Source organism: Parasteatoda tepidariorum, chromosome 11, assembly GCF_982258835.1.
Source record: "Parasteatoda tepidariorum strain Cologne lab strain chromosome 11, Ptep-v5.0, whole genome shotgun sequence".
Taxonomy (NCBI): Eukaryota; Metazoa; Arthropoda; class Arachnida; order Araneae; family Theridiidae; genus Parasteatoda; species Parasteatoda tepidariorum.
The window spans coordinates 94,102,540-94,121,609 of record NC_141765.1 but is presented as its reverse complement, the minus strand read 5'-3'; the positions used below and the strand labels follow the sequence as shown (position 1 = coordinate 94,121,609).

At 31.5% G+C, this 19,070-nt stretch overlaps 1 long non-coding RNA gene across 2 annotated transcripts in view; it reads left to right on the top strand.

The window, feature by feature from the left end:
- The window catches only part of LOC147801901 (uncharacterized), a 165,634-nt gene that overhangs the window by 37,082 nt on the left and 109,482 nt on the right, over positions 1–19,070 (top strand). For both annotated transcript variants that reach the window (XR_015430605.1, XR_015430604.1), the window contains exon 6: positions 13,166–13,209. This is a non-coding gene — a long non-coding RNA (uncharacterized LOC147801901). The remainder of the gene's footprint in view (positions 1–13,165; positions 13,210–19,070) is intronic.

Sequence of the window (19,070 nt, the reverse complement as noted above, 5' to 3'; positions counted from 1 at the left end):
TATGATATTTTATCTATCCCGTTACGGGTGAGTTTTCATATATCTCGCTACGGGCACTTTTTCTAGTTTCCTTTATAAGATTTAACTATCCCGTTACGGGTACTTTATATTTGTTATTGTATTTGTTGTGGTGTGAAATAAATGCTTTTATTAAAAAACTGAACAGTTCTTTAATATAGCTTGATACGCTACAGCTATGTATTAATTGGTGGCAGCGGTGGGATCCGTTCCAGAAATGTTTTATTAAGTTTTTGAAAGAATTGGTGACAAATATTATTGTTATTAAGGATTTACTACTTTAGAAAAAATTAGTGAATGAGATGTTTAAAATTGATGCCAAGAAGTGTGGAATTCGACGGTACTTCGAACTCTTTGAACAGAAAGAGAAGAGATTTAGTGTGAATTTCGATCTTTGGTTTTCGTGTGCTTTACAGCTTATTCCTGCTGAAAGGTCAGAAATTTATGATGATAATTATTATTACTTTAAAGAAAATCTCATTGCCAATTTTCAGTATGATCCACAAGCTATTCCGTGTAATAACGATCACCAGAAAGAACATTTTAATGAGAAATGGAATTCGCCAAGTATTGTGAAGAAATTTAGATCTGAACGTGAATGTTTCTATTGTGGTGAAATAGGACATTTTAAGAAATACTGTAGACATCGAAATTCGGATTATAGAAAAGAGAATTATATCCGATTGTTGTAATCAAGTTTAAGCACGAAAGTAATTTTTATTTTAATAATATTTATAAAACAAATGCATGTTTAATGATTGGGGCAAAAATGCAGAATTTAACGTTTTTTAAAATACAATAAAATAAAAAAAATTCTGAAACAAGCTTTCCAAAAAAATTGCAGAAGGCTTTTCATATGTTCTGAGCTCAAATAAAATCATCGATTAAATAATATTAAGTACAGTTACTTCTAAAAAAATTGAAAGCTAATGTTCCCAAAATGGGAATGATGGCGCCTAACGGGTTAATATGTTTCGCCAAAATCTGGATTTTAAAAAAATTCATTTCAATGGAAAGAAATCTTTTATTTTACACTTGTTAAGTCATTTGTTTAAGCATATTTCATGTTATAAAATATCCAAGTTGTCAAAATCTACATCTATCATTTTAAAATATTCTATGTTTTTCCAAATTTGTGCAACTGTATACATCATATTGCAACTGTTACTAAATTATGTAAAATTGTTCTTTATGTGTGAAAATAAAAGATATTAGATTTCATGATATTTAGTGTTTAATTTTTGATCCTTATAAAACTATTTTATGAAATCTCTAAATATTTAAAAAATATCTAAATTTATAATAAATTTCCATTTTGAGGATGCTTTTTGGAAAAGAAAGAAAATCCATGAATTATATTGACTTGGCTTAACAGAAATAAATATTATCTTTTTGTACCTATATCTGATTAAAAAAGCATCATTGTAGTTGTTGAAGTATCATTAAACGCTACATAATTAAAGAAATGGTATAAATTTACATATTTTATAATTGTCTATGAAGAAGCCTTAGATGGAATCCCTTGAAAGATGGAATCCCTATCACTTTCAAGTGGCCAATATTCAAAGAATTGAGAAATATTTTTCATTAAGAATTATTATAATTAATATCTTGGTAATAGTGTAAACCAAACAGAAAGTCCCTTTTTATATAAAGTGCTAGCAAATTACAAATAGGTAAAAAAAAATGTGTTCAAATCTGGTAAATAACAGGTTTTGGTACCACTAAATGCTTGTTTCAATGAGCGGTACATAAAAGCAAAATCTAAGGTACAATGTACCTTCCAAGTTAAGAGGTACATCTGATTTTGCCTCTGAAATCAGAGGTACATTGTGCCTTTCATTTTTAAAGGTACGTTGTGCCCTTAAAATTCAGAGGCACAAACGATCCAAATGTGCCTCTGAAATCAGAGGTACATTGTGCCTTTCATTTTAAAAGGTACGTTGTGCCCTTAAAATTCAGAGGCACAAATGATTCAAATGTGCCTCTGAAATCAGAGATACAGTTTTTAGAGTGTACCTCTCTTCGTTCAAATCAAAATATCTATCTAAATAAATATCTATAATCAAAATATCTATCAAACTTAAAATAAGTTTTTAACGGATACCTGAAGGCTTAACTGATTTCAAATTAATGATATTTATAATCTCCCTCATTCTAATAATATGTGGGTAAAATTTTATCATGATAGTAATTTCTTTTATTTCAAATATTTTGTGGAACCATATAAGGTTTGTCTAGTGTAGAAGGAAAGAGAAGTAATATTATTTTTATGATTGAAATTGAAAAAAAAAATAAAAAATGTAAATGTAGTTCTAAGTATTAATATTAAAAGTTTCATTTTTTAAACTGATTCTTGTCTATTATATATAATTCTCTTACGTGGCTCCCAAATTTTGGCTGTATTTCTTTTCCGCCGGTGGCAACGTTTGCTTTGTTTTGAAAACACCAAAGCATTCTGCCTTTTAATGATGTGTTTCTGATCTAATATATATAATTCTCTTACGTGGCTCCCAAATTTTCGCTGAAGTACTTTGTACAACTAAATAAGATTCTTTTCACAACAGTTAAATATTTACTTTATTTTCTTCATTCATAGAGAAAACAGTCGGCAAAGAATTCTGTTAGGTTAAAAAACATTTCTCTAAAAAAATAACGAATTCTAAAAGAAATAAAAATAAACAACTTAAAAAATAAAAATGCTGTTGCCAGCCATAGAATTTTTTGAAAGTTAACTTAGCAACATAAATCAAAATGACATAGAAGCGCAAAGATCAAAATTATGATACCTGAGCGCTTGACGTAACAAATCCTTCAATTCTAAAAGTGTTGTATCTGTAGCGTAACTACCACTACAAATATTAAATACCAAATCAATAGTATATAAGACATGTTAACTTGAGTCTATGACGAGGTACCTTTTGATAGATAAAGGTTGACATAGTCTAAGATTAAATCCCCTCATTATATATATATTTTTTTTTCTTCCAAGCATTTCGCTTGTTATTTTTTTTATAGCTTTTTTTTTTGCTATTTTTTCCCATCATTTTTTTATAGCTTTTTCGCTATTTTTTCTCATCATTTTTTTATAGCTTTTCGCTATTATTTTTTTGAGCAGTATATTTTTTAAACAAATCAACTGTTTATAATGTGGATTCATCCAGCAATATTGACAATTTCTTATCACGTCCGGGTCACCAATGGGGGATTTAATCTTAGACTATGTCAACCTTCATCTATCAAAAGGTACCTCGTCATAGATTCAAGTTAACATGTCTTATATACTATTGATTTGGTATTTAATATTTGTAGTGGTAGTTACGCAACATATCGCCAAATGCCCAAATTAACAATTGTGTTCTTAATTAAATTCTATAAAAAGTTTTAAATAAACAACTTACTTCTACAACTGCTTCTTGAAGAACTTGGCTCATTGATTAAAAATGTTGTCTTAATTTTACAGTACTAACTTTACTTCTACTTTCATTATTGCTATGACCCTCTTTCATTACATTTTACAACTTCATGTTAAATTTGAGGACTTTAAGTTGTTTTGTGGTTGAATACTGACATTTAGAAATGTGTACAAAAAAAAATAATATTTAGAGGTTAAGAGTTGCCTCAGAAAAATTTGAATTGTTGACATTGAATTGTATTGTTGACATCAAAACTAAAAATATTGCGTTTCAACTTAACTATACTACCTTAATTTATACTTTACAATTGCTTCGGAGAAATTTGAATTGTTAGCAATGACTTAAACAAAAAGTTTCATTTTAACTGACAAATACTATATTATAATTTGAACTTTTTCTATGATTATACTCATTTTCTTACTCTTTTCTTTGTTTTTATACATTTTTTTTTTTGTGATCAAATAAAAAACTTATAATTATTCTACTTCTGAACACTGATGAAAACACAAAATGATGGGCTTCATCAGCAATCAAAAAAATATACATTTATTTTACAAATTCCATATTATTAAGGTGGCGCTCTTCAGAGAATTAAAAATACAAAATTATCTTTATCAAAGCCGATGCTTTACATCCGGCGTTCAGTGGCAGACTACTATTTCATATTGTTTTACAACACATGGCTTTAGCCCTCTGGTGGGAAAGACTTTTAAAAAAACTTACAACAGTTACTTTTCTCAACAACTGAAATTTAGAATAGTGTGATTAAGAAAAATATGTGAACTGTTTGCAATTTCAAATTAATAATGAAATGTACAGGTTTAGAATTTTCTACAGTGAAAAGTTTTCGGAACTTCAGTATTCAAAAAAGTATACAAAAACTAGACGTTAAGAACGTATCCAATGAGCGAGCAAAGCGAGCATTGGATTGCGAAGCAATCCGAAATGAACTGTGAAAGCAGTTCCGGGGGTTGGTGAGCGCCAGCGAGCAGGGGGCGAAGCCTCCTAGTATTATTTAAAATGCAAAACACGTTTAAAGAGCCTATAGCAAAAATAACAGGGTACATAAAAAGTATGCTATTAATAAAATATTGTTTTTTCTTCTTCTAGTTACTAATAAATTTGAATTTATTTAGTGTGTAGACTAACATACAACAAATTTGTCCTAAAATAAATCGTGTAAATTCTAATTAAATTATCTTACATAAATAATGAATGTTTCAAATTTTACAATAATAAATTGTAAGTATGACATTGAAAATCTTGTGTTTTTAAAAAGCAATTTTTAAAAAAAAACTGGTATTTCATGAAAGTGATATTCATGATAATATTTGTAGTTAATGACAATAAAATTCTGAGACATTATTGTATAGACAAGTCAGACATTATTTATTATATATTTTTTAGGCTAAATTTTAAACAAAAATTAGAATTGATTTGATAGATCTAATGGTTCTGATGTTATAAATATTTTGTGACTAAAAGGTAAGTCACAATTGCATATTTCATACATTAAATCCTCATTTCTTCTAAACAATTGTTTCAAGGGACTATTTTATGAGATTAAGCATAAACATTTAAATTGGAAGAAAAGCCTTACTTGTCTAGATAGCAATGTCAGTTGCATAAAGTGGTATAAGTAAAAAAATTGTTCTTTCTACGCTGGAAACTTTTATAAATTTTTGAATTGCTAAAATATTAAGTCAGACAGCTTGGTTTTATTCGATTTAACGTACACGATACCTCACTTGCATAGCTAGCAAAGCTAGATACGTAAATATGGATAAATAAACTTTACGTTTATACATAAAACATAAATAACTTCTATAATATTAGTCACTCGATTCAACGCTAAAAAATACTAGATAGTATTTAATTCTATCCTCCTTTTACCCCCTTATCCCTTTAGAGATGCAACATGGAATTTATTTACATCTTAATGTCATTATCATATAATGAGCAAGAAATCCTTTTTATACTATGCTGCTCCACTAATATGGGAGTGTAGAGTTCAGAATATTTATTTGTAGCTGAATAAAGACTTTTAAAATGCACAAATTTAAACGAATATCAATCAATATTCTACAGCGTCTGTGATTTCATTTTCCTCCTTTCAAAAAAAGAAATTGAAAAAGAATGAGATAATAGGATCACATGAAAAAAATAAAATGTAATTTAAAAGTTAAGATAAACAACAAAATATGGTAACCGCTACCAACAAACGTTTTGGTAATTCAGCAACCCTATCGACAACTCCGCGAAATTGCCTTAAGAGTTGAGGTTCCGCTTATGGTTGCTCTTATTTTTCCCTTGTGTGATATCCGCTTAAGACACATTTAATTTATAATTATTTTGAAAAAATAATATCGTTGTAAATACTATTTCAACATATTTGTTTTTTAACGAACTCAAAGTGATAAAAAATCACTCTTATTCTGTCAGAAAATTATTCCTCATAATTAGTAAGAAACTCCTATTCCCTAGAATAAAACATATACCTCTCAGTCGGACCTCTATTTAACGAACCTCTATTTAAATCCCGATAATAAGTTCGTTATATGGAAAATTCGTTAAATAGAAAAATCACCTTTTGAAATACTTAAACGAATCAAAACGCATTTTAAATTCATAAACACTAGGCATAATTAAAAAAGCAATTGATACATCTTTATCTGGTAAACTAGTATCTACTGTTTATTTCATAAATCTTAACCATAAAATAAATCTGCATGGAGAGCAAGAATATAGCAAAACATAATCCAGTGTTATACTATCATTCTGCATACATTTTCAACTAAAAAAAAAAGCTAAATTTATGTATAAAACTATAGCTGCATTTATTATAGAGTAATTTTAAACATACATTACCACATGCGTTCATATAAGTTTAATGGCTACTGATAAAATCAGTTAATTTTATCTGCGTTTTTCGTTTGAAATGCAAACAAAAAGGAATTTCATTGCTTTCTCTAAAAGTTAAGCGGCTTCAAAAATCAATTCAAGGTAATTTCCCCTATAAAATGCGTTAACAAGTTTAAAATGTTCTGAAGTATTTTGGGAAATAGGGCAAGTGGATCTCGAAGAAAAGTTCGAAAGTTCGCAGAAAATTCACTTCGCTATTTGGAAGTTATTTTTCGAAGAATTTTCCAAAATGTTCTTGGTTTTTCGAAAAAATTCGCAAAAGAGAGAAATTCGCGATGGAAGTTCGCTAAATAGAAGTCCGGCTGTAGTTCTAATTCAATAGAAGTCCGGCTGTAGTTCTAATTCAATAGAAGTCCGGCTGTAGTTCTAATTCAATAGAAATTATGTCACTGCCTTTTTTTTTTAAAAAAAAGCTAAATTTTATGCTTACTGAAGAAAACATCCTCTTAGTATAAATACAATATTAATAGTGTTTATCCATATATAAAGGTATATACCGTATAATAAAGGCATATTTACCAGAAATTAAAGGTATGTACTTTTTTGTTTTACTATATACAAAGGTATATATACCGTCTCCTCGGCGAGAAACAGGAAAGGTCTTACCTTCATTTTGACAAAGCAAATGAGACTCATATTTATTTATTTATAAATGTTTTCTAGCTTATCGATAAAATATGAAGGGAAAAATAAAAATATGAACTAAAATTATTATTTAATTATAAATAAAAACTTTGAAAACGCATTTTTTTCAAGCTCTTAAAATATATCAAATGGATTATTTCGAAAACAGGTTGGTCTTAAAAGCATTCAGTTTATTTATTAAATCTTAAAGTGTTTAGCTGAATTAAGAAAAGGCACACTAAAAAAAATAAATAAATAATGGAGCGTTCGTAAACTCGAAAGATGTTAAGGCTCAATGTTGGAAGGCTCTCAACGAAGAGATTCTTGTAAATAACATGGTCACAACTTCTAAATTTAATATTTTTACTTCTGAAATCACAATTGAAATTTTTTTTGAGCAATATAAACACGCCTGAATGTTTTCTTTCTAACTTTGCCCCATTTTCCTTTTAACTTTGCCTTTCCTTTTTTAAAATTGCCCACAAAAAGAAACTAACGTATGAAAAATACCGAATTTAAAAAAGTGGTAATAAATTTATTTGTATCGTTCACATTAACGTTAAAACAAATATTACAACTTTCATGATTAGAAAAATAAATTCGAATAATGACATTTTTTTCACTTTTTTACCGTCTTTTAAGAAGACGCTAGGCTAGGAATGAGTTAATACGTTTGACAAGATTAAAGATAAATGAATTAAAATAAAAAGTTAAGATTCTTTTAGCTGATCTTATGAAAATAACTGAAACTTTTATTTTCAGAATGTAATACTACAGTTCTAATCATAAATACCTATATTCATTAATACATTACGGTGCGTAAGGCTGCTTCATTTATTTTATATAAATGCTGATAATGAAGCAATTATGTTTTTATCATTTATCTTTTTGGGAGGAAAAAGAAAGTTTCCGAAGATTATAATGCTAAGAGCTAACTGTTTTATGAGCTAAAACTAATTAAACATTCTAATTTGACATATCTGGATTAGCTGCTCCCTTCTTCCGTGGGCCGTAGTAAAATTATCAAACGTTGACTGGACCGTGATGATAAAAAGGTTGAGGAACACTGCTATATACTAGTTAATTGGTATTGAATAAATGTAGTGGTAGCTACGCTACGTTACTCTCCCACCAGAATTTTATTTGGATTTTGATCTGTGATTTAAAGAGCTATGTTAAGATCACAGTTGTGGGCGTGATCACTCATATGTTGCTATTATCAGTGTTTACAGCTCCCCGTTGTGTGTAATCGACACCGAGCAGCAGAAGCGCGAGAAGGATAACGTTGCAATCACAAATAGAAAGTCAACTGTTCACTGTGTTCCATGTTCAAATCAAAGTGAATGCGACTATCAAGATAGGCGTGTTCAGTTCATGTCCGAAGGCGTCCAATGTGAGGAGTATGTTAACGAAAGTTTCAGAGTTATCTATCAAAACGAACCTCAAGATAGAATCGAGTTAACATGTTTTATATACTTGAGAATAGGAATTGAATTATTGGTACAATTGTTTAAAAAAATTTGTGTTGGAGCTTCTATGAAACACATTTTTTTTCGCTGATAGTAAATGATTTCAATACTTAATTATATTTTAATTATCAGAGTTCAACTAAATTCAGTAACAAGACAAAAAAATTTGCCTCCTAAATTTCTTATTAAAAATTTTTTGTCTACTTATTAAAAATGGAAGATTTTTAGAGCAAAATATATTTCAAATTTTACTATTCCGAGTTAGCTTTATGTGAGGATATAGGAAGCCTATGCTCACGCACAAAAGCTTTTCATTACCCAACCCACTAAATTTTTTTTTTAAATAAAAAACCTGCTATTTGTTTTTTTTTTAGCGAAAACACTTCTTTGCTAGGTAAATAAATTTTTAAAATTTTATTTTACAGCCGGCGTTGAACAGCCGACTCAATTTTTTGGGCTATCCATTACGACTACCAATGTTCAACTTCTTAGCCTTGTAATTTTGAACCCAATCCAGAAGACAAGAGAACTACTGGGTCAAGCTTTGGGGGGAAATTTTGCCTTTGTGGAGGGCTTTTAAATGGAACTAAACCGCATTTGCGTTACATAGAGAGGAAAACCACCCACGGTTAGCCTGATGGCTAGGGGTACAAGGGTATTTGTCCTCATAGTTTAAGCTCTTTATAGAAAATGGTTAGTAATCATCCAAACGTTTTCGTTAGCCAATGATCCGAAACAAGATTCGTCTTAAAAAAATTAGGGCTTAATTGTGAAATTGGCTACCACAAAACTAAATCTTACCTCCTAGTGTTAGTTCACTACGAGAAAATATTAGCCTATTCCAGAGGTCGCTAAAGTGGTCTATATAGACCCCTAGGGGTCTATGTAACAAAAGCGGGGATCGATCTGAGCCGGGGGGTCTATCCGAATCGGAAAGATCGATTTGGGGTCGAAGAAAAAACAGTTCTTAATACGCGAATCACACATACCTAATTGAGTATGTAAAATTTGTGAATTTTTTTATAATTGACTTAATATCAGTTTCTTTATAGAACATAAATGTATATTTATTCGGGTGAAACAAGTATTTACGTACCAGTGACACGAACTCTGCACTTCTGGTTTATAAGTCAATGTGCGCTTGTCCAAATGTCACGTGTGACGAGCATTGACGTTACAAACGCAAATATCATACGCAGTTTCAGTTATCTTTGCAAAGTGTTGAATATTTGCAGTATCATTATTAAAACTTTTACATATATACAGGTTATCTCCAAAAATTAAGCGCCGAATTTAAACTGCGCTTTGTTGATTTGGAAAACATTGACATCCCTGAATGGATTATTGTGCCATTTTCTGCTCAAATTGAAAACGGGAAAATCAGCCTACAAGAGCAGCTTCATGAATAATTATCGGATCTTAAAGCAAGGACGCTTTTTAAAATTTAACAATAAGCAAGTTTTGAACAAATCTAAATATAATGCAAAAATATGTAAAACTTTACGAAATAGCTCAGCCTTTCATGCTAGCATTACCAAGTTCCTATATGGTTGAAGCCGGTTTCAGTCACGTAAATTCAATCTTAACTAAGTACTGAAATAAATTAAATGTGGAGTTTTGAGGGAATTTAAGATTAAAATTGACCAATTTGGAACCCAATATAGCGAGCCTTGCAAAAAAAACACCAGGCACACCCATCTCATTGATTAAGAAGCAATAAATCTGTAGTTACTTTACTTATTTTTTCATAAAACTATTGTTACATAATGTACTATTACTTTAATAAATGTTTAAAATCATAAAATAAATGTACAAACATAGTATCTAATAGTTTTATTTTAATTAACAGAAAATTATTTTTATGGGGGTCGATGGAGATTTCGAAAAATTATATAGGGGTCGATGATCGAAAAAGTTTGATGACCCATGGCCTACTCTAACCAAACGAAACTTTTCAGCCAAAAAGATTACCCAAGTCAAAATTTTTGATGGTTTTCCCTTGATGGACCAACATAATCATGATGATAACCATCAATAATTCCATCAACAATAACCATCCTATAACCATCAATAATTCCATTCGATTTTTTTGTTGGTAACCAACATAAGTAAAAATCACCTCAATGTAGAAATTCTGATCGATATATGATGGTCCATCGTAAGAATAGCAATTTGTTTTGATGGTTTTTTCATCATAGTTTCTATCATAGTTCCTAAGAAATCAAATGTTGGAACGATCATGAACAGCCATCATCCTAATGTAGGAAATCGGACTGATTTATTCGGACCAACAAGAAAAAAACAAATTGTTTTGATGGTATATTCCTGAAAACAGCAAGAATTCCCTTCAAATCATAATTGAAATGTATAGTTAGAACCATCACGGATCATCATGGGTGGCTAATCCACGAGAATTAAACTTCTCTTGACCATCATACCTTCACAGTATTAAAGTACCCACCATAGTATTTAAGTTAGCCATCATAAGTAGCACTTTCCATCATGAAATGATGGAAGTTTGTTGGCATATCAAAAACCATCAAATGATGTTGGATCATCAGGATTCGCACTGAAAGCATCAAGATGTTGTGAGGGGACCATCAAGAAGTTTGACTTGGGTATGGCCAAAAAAACGTTTGACTAAATTTTGACCAAAACAGTTTGCGTTTTGCATCAAATTTTAAGACTGTTGTAGGGAAGTGGTGTTAATCCACACGCCTGTATATAAACATGTTTTAGTTATCATAGATCAGAAAACTAGAAAGTTTAATTTTGCTTCAAAACTTTCGCTCAAATTTTAAAAAAAATTTATTCCCTCCAAACAAAAAAAAATTTACCCTATTCGCCAAGAAAAGTAGTGACTAAAACAAGCTATGTTTATTGACTAAAATATCACAATTTAAGAATTTAACTTAAAAATGTTAGTTCAAAGAAAGTTTTTTTCAGCCTATTGGCAAATTTATATTTTTATTTAGGAACAACAAATTGAACTTTGCCCCAATGAGGGAAGCTTCTTCCACATAACGGAAATTCTCCTTATCCACCAAAATAAAGTATGCAAAAAGCGAAATTAGCAAATATCTAACCAAAAAAACTTTTAAGTTTAAATTTCGCCTTTAAATTAGATCATTGAATTAATTATCTTAATAAATTGTGGGGGGCCCCTATTAGGCCTATAATTATTTTCTCTTGTAGGGTACACTAGTGTCTGGTAATATAGTACGTGATCCAATTTGAATATTATGGGCCAATATTAAGGTGGCATATAGGGCCTTGTTGTTATACAGAAAGTTGTGTCAAAAGCAAATTATGGCTAATTGGTAAAAGTTGGTAACCCGAAAAGTTAATTTTTCTTACAAACCCATTGAAGAAACTGTTAACCATCGATAACTGTTAAAAATCGATAATTGCTGAAATCAAGTTAGCTAATTTTTGATCAAAAAATGCAAGTTTTGCTTACAAAGCTTAGCGAAACGAATATCTAGATTGAATTCAAGTACCAAAAGTTTTTGTTAACTCAGTCTTAAATAGTTAGAGCTAAAAAATATTTAACTAGAATAAAAATAAATCTTATAATTTTTATAATTATATTTTTATTTAGTTGTATTTCTATTATGTGTTATAATTTTTCACTCAAAATTCAGTACCATTGTATAAAATGGTTTGGCCATCTAAAGTATTTGTTAATCAACTCTCGGTTACCTTAAGGCTCTGGTAATAAACCATTGATATCAAATCTCAATGATAATAAATGTTTCATTCATAGAATTAAGGTTATGAGGATATAACAGGTTAAATTCTCTTCAAACCATTTATTCAAAATATTTGTACAACATAAACAAACTAATAAGCATTATTATCAAACTTAAACATTATGCTGTCGTTATGCGACCAAGCTAACTAGTAAGGAGTATAGTTTTTCTATGCAAAGAACTCCCCTAGCCATTCGTCTGAAGAGGTGGCGGTGACTACGGTTACGAGGTTTAACTATTTCAAGTATGGGGGTCATTATTTAAGATAGGTTTTGACTCGGGTCGATGAGAGAAAGGGAACCAGTGAGAAAAGACGCCCCCCTCGAGGTGCACTATTTCTTGTTTCCATTGTAGCAGACGGCCATAGGCTTCGTGGCGAGGGGAGTTCTTTCTATTGTCAAACTATAAGTGCCAGTTCTTCATCTGTCGGAGGATGTTTATCACAGGGTTGCCTTTTCCTCAAAACCTTTACTCGAGCCGTGATGGCTCAGGGGATAGAGTGTTCGCCTTCCAATCAAGTGAACTGGGGTTCGATCCCGGCGATGACTGATAGATACGAATTCCGCAACCGGCTTGCACCGACCACAGTGCTGACGTGAAATATCCTCAGGGGTAGATGGGTCATGGGCTAGAGTCCCCTTGCCGTCATGTTAACAGTGGGAAGCTTTCGTATTCTTCCTCTCCATGTAACACAAATGCGGGTTAGTTCTATTAAATAGTCCTCCACGAAGGCAAATTTCTCCCAATATTTGATCCAGGTTGGGTTCAGTGAAAATTACAGGTTAAAACTGGTGAGAGTGGCGAGCACTGCAAAGGAATAAGTTAATAAATTAAGAAACAAAATATTTTTTTGTTTAAGATCTTAAAATGCAACTTTTCAATTATAAATGCATTTTTTATTGTGCAGTTCAGACTGCTTTTTTGAGGTATTGTTGTTCTACTATAGCACCTATTTTTGTTATAGGAAAGAGTTAATCCAGCTGTATAACGTAGTGCAACAAAATATAGGTAAGAATATAATTCTCATTTTTTATTTATTTTGACACCTTTACTTGTTTTGACCAAAAATTTAAATTTTTCAATACCTGTTTCATTTTTTTTTTCAAAACTGCAACACAAATGGATAACTACTATTGCTATTAACATGAATTCTGATTTGCAGTTTTGAAAAGAAAAAAAACTGAAACAGGCATTGAAAAATTTAAATTAATCCATTTATTATTTTTTAATCCATATATATATTTAAATCCATTTATTATTTTTTTGTAAACTGCAGCACAAATGGATAACTACTATTACTTTTAACATGAATTCTGATTTACAGTTTACAAAAAAATAATAAGTGGACCAATTTTTTATCTAATGAGTGGATCTTTACTCTCTTGGTCTCAATCTGAATGATTCGAGGGGGTAACTTCAAACATGCTAATTAATTTGTTCAAATGATATTTTAAGTTACGAGATCAGACACAAAAACGTACTTTCTTTGAACAAACATATCGTCTGCTTTGAATAGGAGGTAGCCGCAATCTGAGAAAGAAGGTTCTAGGGCTGAAGAGTGGTCTTGATTTCGTACCCCTCAATGTTAATTTTATTTTTTGCGCATTTTATCATAACTTGAGAACGTTTCAAGCGAATTGAAAGATTTTTCGAGCAATTATAAACTTCGTTTTTCAGGAAATAATTTCAACCGAAGTAAAACCTTCAGTAAGTATTTGTTATATATTTTTATTTTATTCAGTGATGGTAAAAAAAATCAATTCTAAGGTACGCAATTTGAGCAACATTTCAACGAATGCAACTTGAAATGGAGAAGTATAAATTCTGAGCTAAATCGACTGAATAGTTCCTGAGAAATCAATTTTTAAATATAAGACTTTTTCGAACAATGCGACTTTTTCAAAATTCAATCGCTCAGGAACTATTCGACCGATTTTCTTTTTCACCATTCAAAATTGAATTATTTAAAATGATATAAAAAATGTATGTATCTTACTATTCGAAATTTTTTCATCATAACTATAATTTTCATAATTTAAAGTACTCACTGCAGTGTGAAAAATAATTTGCTGTTTCTTTAGCGATAAAAATATTTAATTTGTGTCCATTTTGGGAGTAAAAATACTGCTGAGAAGCTGGTGAAAATTACTTGGTTAAAACTGGTGAAAAAGACTGGGGAACATTGCTGTTTAAAATGGGTGAGAGTATCGAGCACAGCACACTCCCCCCACATGTTTCACTTGCTATACTTTTTTTGGAAAACGCACAGTTCTTCTAAATATTTTTTTTGGCTTCCTAAATTACATGAGTACCACTCATACAGTTTTAGATATTCCAAACTGTTGTAGGAATTCACTTTCAAGGAAGGAAGGTTTCATGCATCTATAGTTCTTTCCCCAGGAGTTGGCACTTCACTCCCCTTCATCACGGGGTATCCGACAATACTATTTCTCTATTTTTGGGAGAAGGGTGTGAAAAATTCTGAACAAGGTTGCTATTTGGCGATCGTATGACTAAAATATTTATTTCACAATCTTTAGATGCATTTTTGTTAACATTTAATATTTCATAAATTTGATATTTTTCGATTTTGAGTGAATAGTTTGTCCTTTTTGAGATAAATATATTTAATTAGCTAGAGTAAGGAAAGGTATAATAGCAGATGATAAAGCGAAGTAAGTGACTGAAAAAGAATTCGCTGTTTGCGCATTAAGGGTTGTTTCAATTTCAAGCGCGGAGACTTTTCTCCTCTTACTTCCCGCTCTGAAATGGGAGGTGGAGTCAAGTGCAAACTCCGAGGAGGTGGAGTCAAGTACAAACTCCTGGTGAACGAAGTAGAGATTGTTGACCTCTAATAATCAACATCAAAAATTTTATCAGTTCGCTGAAGCACTAAAGAAGGTCAATCTAAAGGAACCTGCAAAGGTTCATTCCTGATGAAGACGTGACTTTTATGGCTGGATGCGCTCACTTTTTAAACTGTCAGGAAGCTGGAGAAGTTCTGATGGTAGAGAAATGTATCTGTAAATAATAGACAAGTTGGATTTGGGGCGAGTTCATTGGAGTAGAATCGAAAAATTCAACAGGCATGCAAAGTGTTGTTCTGCAGACGAGCTCTGCAGATGGTGACTGTAGAACTGTAGACCAACGGTTTTGTGGCATAACTATAACTACGTTTATTAAGCATCAATTCACTGTATGACGCATTAACTCGATTCAATCTTGAGGTACTTTTGACAGATGAAGGTTGACATTGTCGATTTCTACTTTCCCTACATTTGTGACCTTCAGGCATACTTTGATGTATGGTACACATTAAAAAGTTGACTTTCTATTTGTTACTGAGTCATTGTCCTCCTCACGCTGTTGCTTCTCCGTTTCATTTTTGCACAACGTGATGCTGCACACACTAGACTGTTAATAGCAACACAGGACAGACCACATACACTACCATGAACTTAAAACAACTCTCACCACAAATGCTCAAAATCCGGTAAACTTAACACAGTCTCCCGGTCTTTGGTAAATAAGGCAACTAGTAGTTTCCATACATTGAATTCTATCCCTGATAAAATTTTGGTGGCGGAGTAGGATGGCATAACGACCACTACAATTGTTATACATCAATTGACTAGTATATAAGACAAGCTAACTCGATTCAATTATGAGGTACCTTTTAATAGATTGTCGATTTCTACTCTCCCTGCAGTCTGTACTGTAGGCCTTGAGTGCAGCTTTCAAGGGTCAGCGCCATCGTTCTATCATTCCATTATTTTGAGGATGGTAAGGGGAGAATCAAACTCTTTTGATGCCCATGAGATGTGCTAGAGTTTTGAAGGATCTGCTCTCGAACGTTATCACTGAAGGTGATCTAAAGCGGGCAGTCCCGCAGAGGACTGATCGTAAAGACACGGTTCCCAGTAGAACAGAGAATTCAAGCATCACTGTCTGCGGTCAGTAAGCTGGTGGGTGACCACTTTGATCAGCATGCGTAGGGACTGAGGGTGCACGGTATCGGTCTCGCTAAACTGTTCTACCGGAAAGTGCTCGACTTCACGCACAGGACGTTAGGCTAGCAAAGCGGAAGAACCATCCCCTCTACAGAGGATCAAAATTGTGATGGCATATCTTCGGATCATCCTCAGGGATGTTTTCCTGACCATCGCCAATAGCCCATTGCGCAGCTCTGGTGTGACATAAATAAAGTACCTACCTACCTTACAAAGCGGGCTATACAGGTTTTAAAGAAAGCCTCCGCTACCCTCTCTGCTGTATTCAGAACAGCTTCCATCCATTTAGTATACCTGTCGATCATCGTTAAGCAATATGAAAATAAATCCGTTAGATGATGGTAATATGTCAATGATATCAAGATGAATATGGTCTAAGTGTTTGGACTTTATTGGAAAAGAAAAAAATAGGGGATTTAGTATGCCTTATGATTTTTGACATAGAATGCAGTGACTAGACCACGTATTGCAATCTCTAATTAAGTTAGGCTAAATAAATCTATTACAAATTAATTTATTAATTGCTTTTGTACCGGAGTGTGATAGGTTATGAATAGTATCAAATATTTGCGTACGTAATTGTTTTGGAATTAAAGGTCGAACAATTTTAGTAGAAATGTCACAATATTAAAAATGTGTTCGTATCCAGGGCTAAAGAAAATAGAAGAGCTAGTTCACTCCGCTCTTAGAGCTGAATTTACGATTTCCCTCCTCATGACGTCACTGTGTCCACAGATCTCGGAGATCGCAGGCAAAGATATTATGATAACTTTGCATCTTTCTCTTTGTAAAAATAAGTTAGACTTTTTCTGGTTATTAGCTTTCAAACTTTACGTAATTAACACATTATTTCCGTTCATAAACATAGTTCAAAAAAAACTTTCTTCGCCATTATATTAAAAAAAAATTCCATTTTAAACTTATAAAACTATTTTGCTAGTTGGCGAAAGTGACACTATAAATACTTTATTTTAAAAAGTTCTGTTTTAACTTTAATTATTAAGGAAAATGAAAGCATATATCGACACTTTTTTTATCTACATATTCTTTTATAACAATAAGTTGAGTAAAATTTAGAATCACTGATTTTAAAACATGCCGTTAATAGCAATTTGTTCATACTTAATCATTAGGAAACAGCAACCTTAAAAGCTAATTACTAAAACAAAATAATAATTTAGGTTCATAATGACATTAGAAATTTTACAATTGCTTATAGATATTTAAATTTACGATGATATAATTTATAGATATTTAAATTTAGAAGAATATAATTTTTTGTAAAAATCATAAATATTTAGAGTAACTACATTAAAAAATATGTTATGAAATTAGGAGAATTTCAACTATATACTATATATTTTATTGATACTTTTTATTTACATTTTAATTTTCTTTGACTTTATCCATTTTTTTCACATGCCTTTCTTTTTGAAGTAACGAGGCGGTTTCTATTTAGATAATGAATTTTTATAAAAGTTCTTAACGACAGAATAAACGTATTGCTGTTTTATATTAACTGTGTCATTTCGGAAACCATTCTTTACATAGTTGTTCATTTACTTTAGGGAACACGTGGAAAATTATATTTTTTCCTTTTGTTTTTCTATCAGAATTCCTCTTTCATGTAAGTTCATTTGCAATCGCGCAAACTGGCATTTCGATAATAGTTTTAAATTCTTGTAAATTCACTGCATAAACTGAGGAAAGTCATTATAGATAATAACAAATGTCTTAGAATATCTCGCAAAAAGAAATGTTCCAATATTAATTAGAGCTAGTAAGGCCGAACGCTGCGTTCTTGAAGTAAAAGAGCGAGCTTTGCGCCTAAGTGACGTCACTAGAGAAAATCAAAGATTGGCGCTGCGAGAGTTTCTTCAAAGGAGTGAACCTCTTTAGCCCTGGTTCGTATCAGCCATATTTACATTTTTAAAGACTAAATCTTGGGAAACATTGATTAAATGATTTAATTCTTTATCATTTTCCTGAGTTTCGGCTATTTTGCTATAATCTACAGGATTTGGCATGTTCATAGGAGCTATTTTTGATAACGCATCTACTGTTATATTATCAGATCCATTTGGGTATCGTATATCTGTTGTAAACTGAGATAAAAAATCTGAAGTGAAAATTTATCTAACTTTCGCTTGAATGCATAGGTGGGTGGTTTGTGATGTGTGAACAAAACATAATTTCGAGAATTGTTTGATTACAACTCCCTACAGTTGAAGAAATTCGTTTTCTGTTTAAAATATAGATTTTCCTGTTGCAAAATCCGAGGCAACCACGTGCAATTCTAAATTTGCATCAAGGTAAGGATGCGTAAGCAGCGTAGCGTTTGCTGAAAGGGTTTTGCAATTTTAAATTTCGCTCATGGACTGTTCTGACCAGTTAATCATACGATTATCCTTGCGCTCTTTGAGTCTTTCAAAAAATCGCTTAAATGAGTTTAGTTAAGAGCTGCACGAGGTAGAAAACAAAACAAAAAAGAGAAATCTAAGAAATCTTTTTGACTGCGGGTAATTTAAAATCGTGTCCACTTTATCAGGTGATGGTTTCGTGCCCTCCTTAGTTATTAAGTACCAAAAAATTGACATTTCTGCCACACCAAACAGACATTTTGATACCGTTAAAGCATATTCGGTTAATTTTTGAAATACGGCTCAAACATGCATTTTGTGCTGTCAAAGTGTGTAGAGTTTTTAAAAAGTGCTTAAAGTTGCTTATTTTCAATTTTCGTTTATTAAAAGCTCTTAAAGGTGCTTTTTTCATTGGGTGTTTTTAAAAAGTGCTTAATTTTCCCTTTTCGAATATGAGATTTTTTTTCTTAACCATGTCAATTTTCGCCATGTATTATAC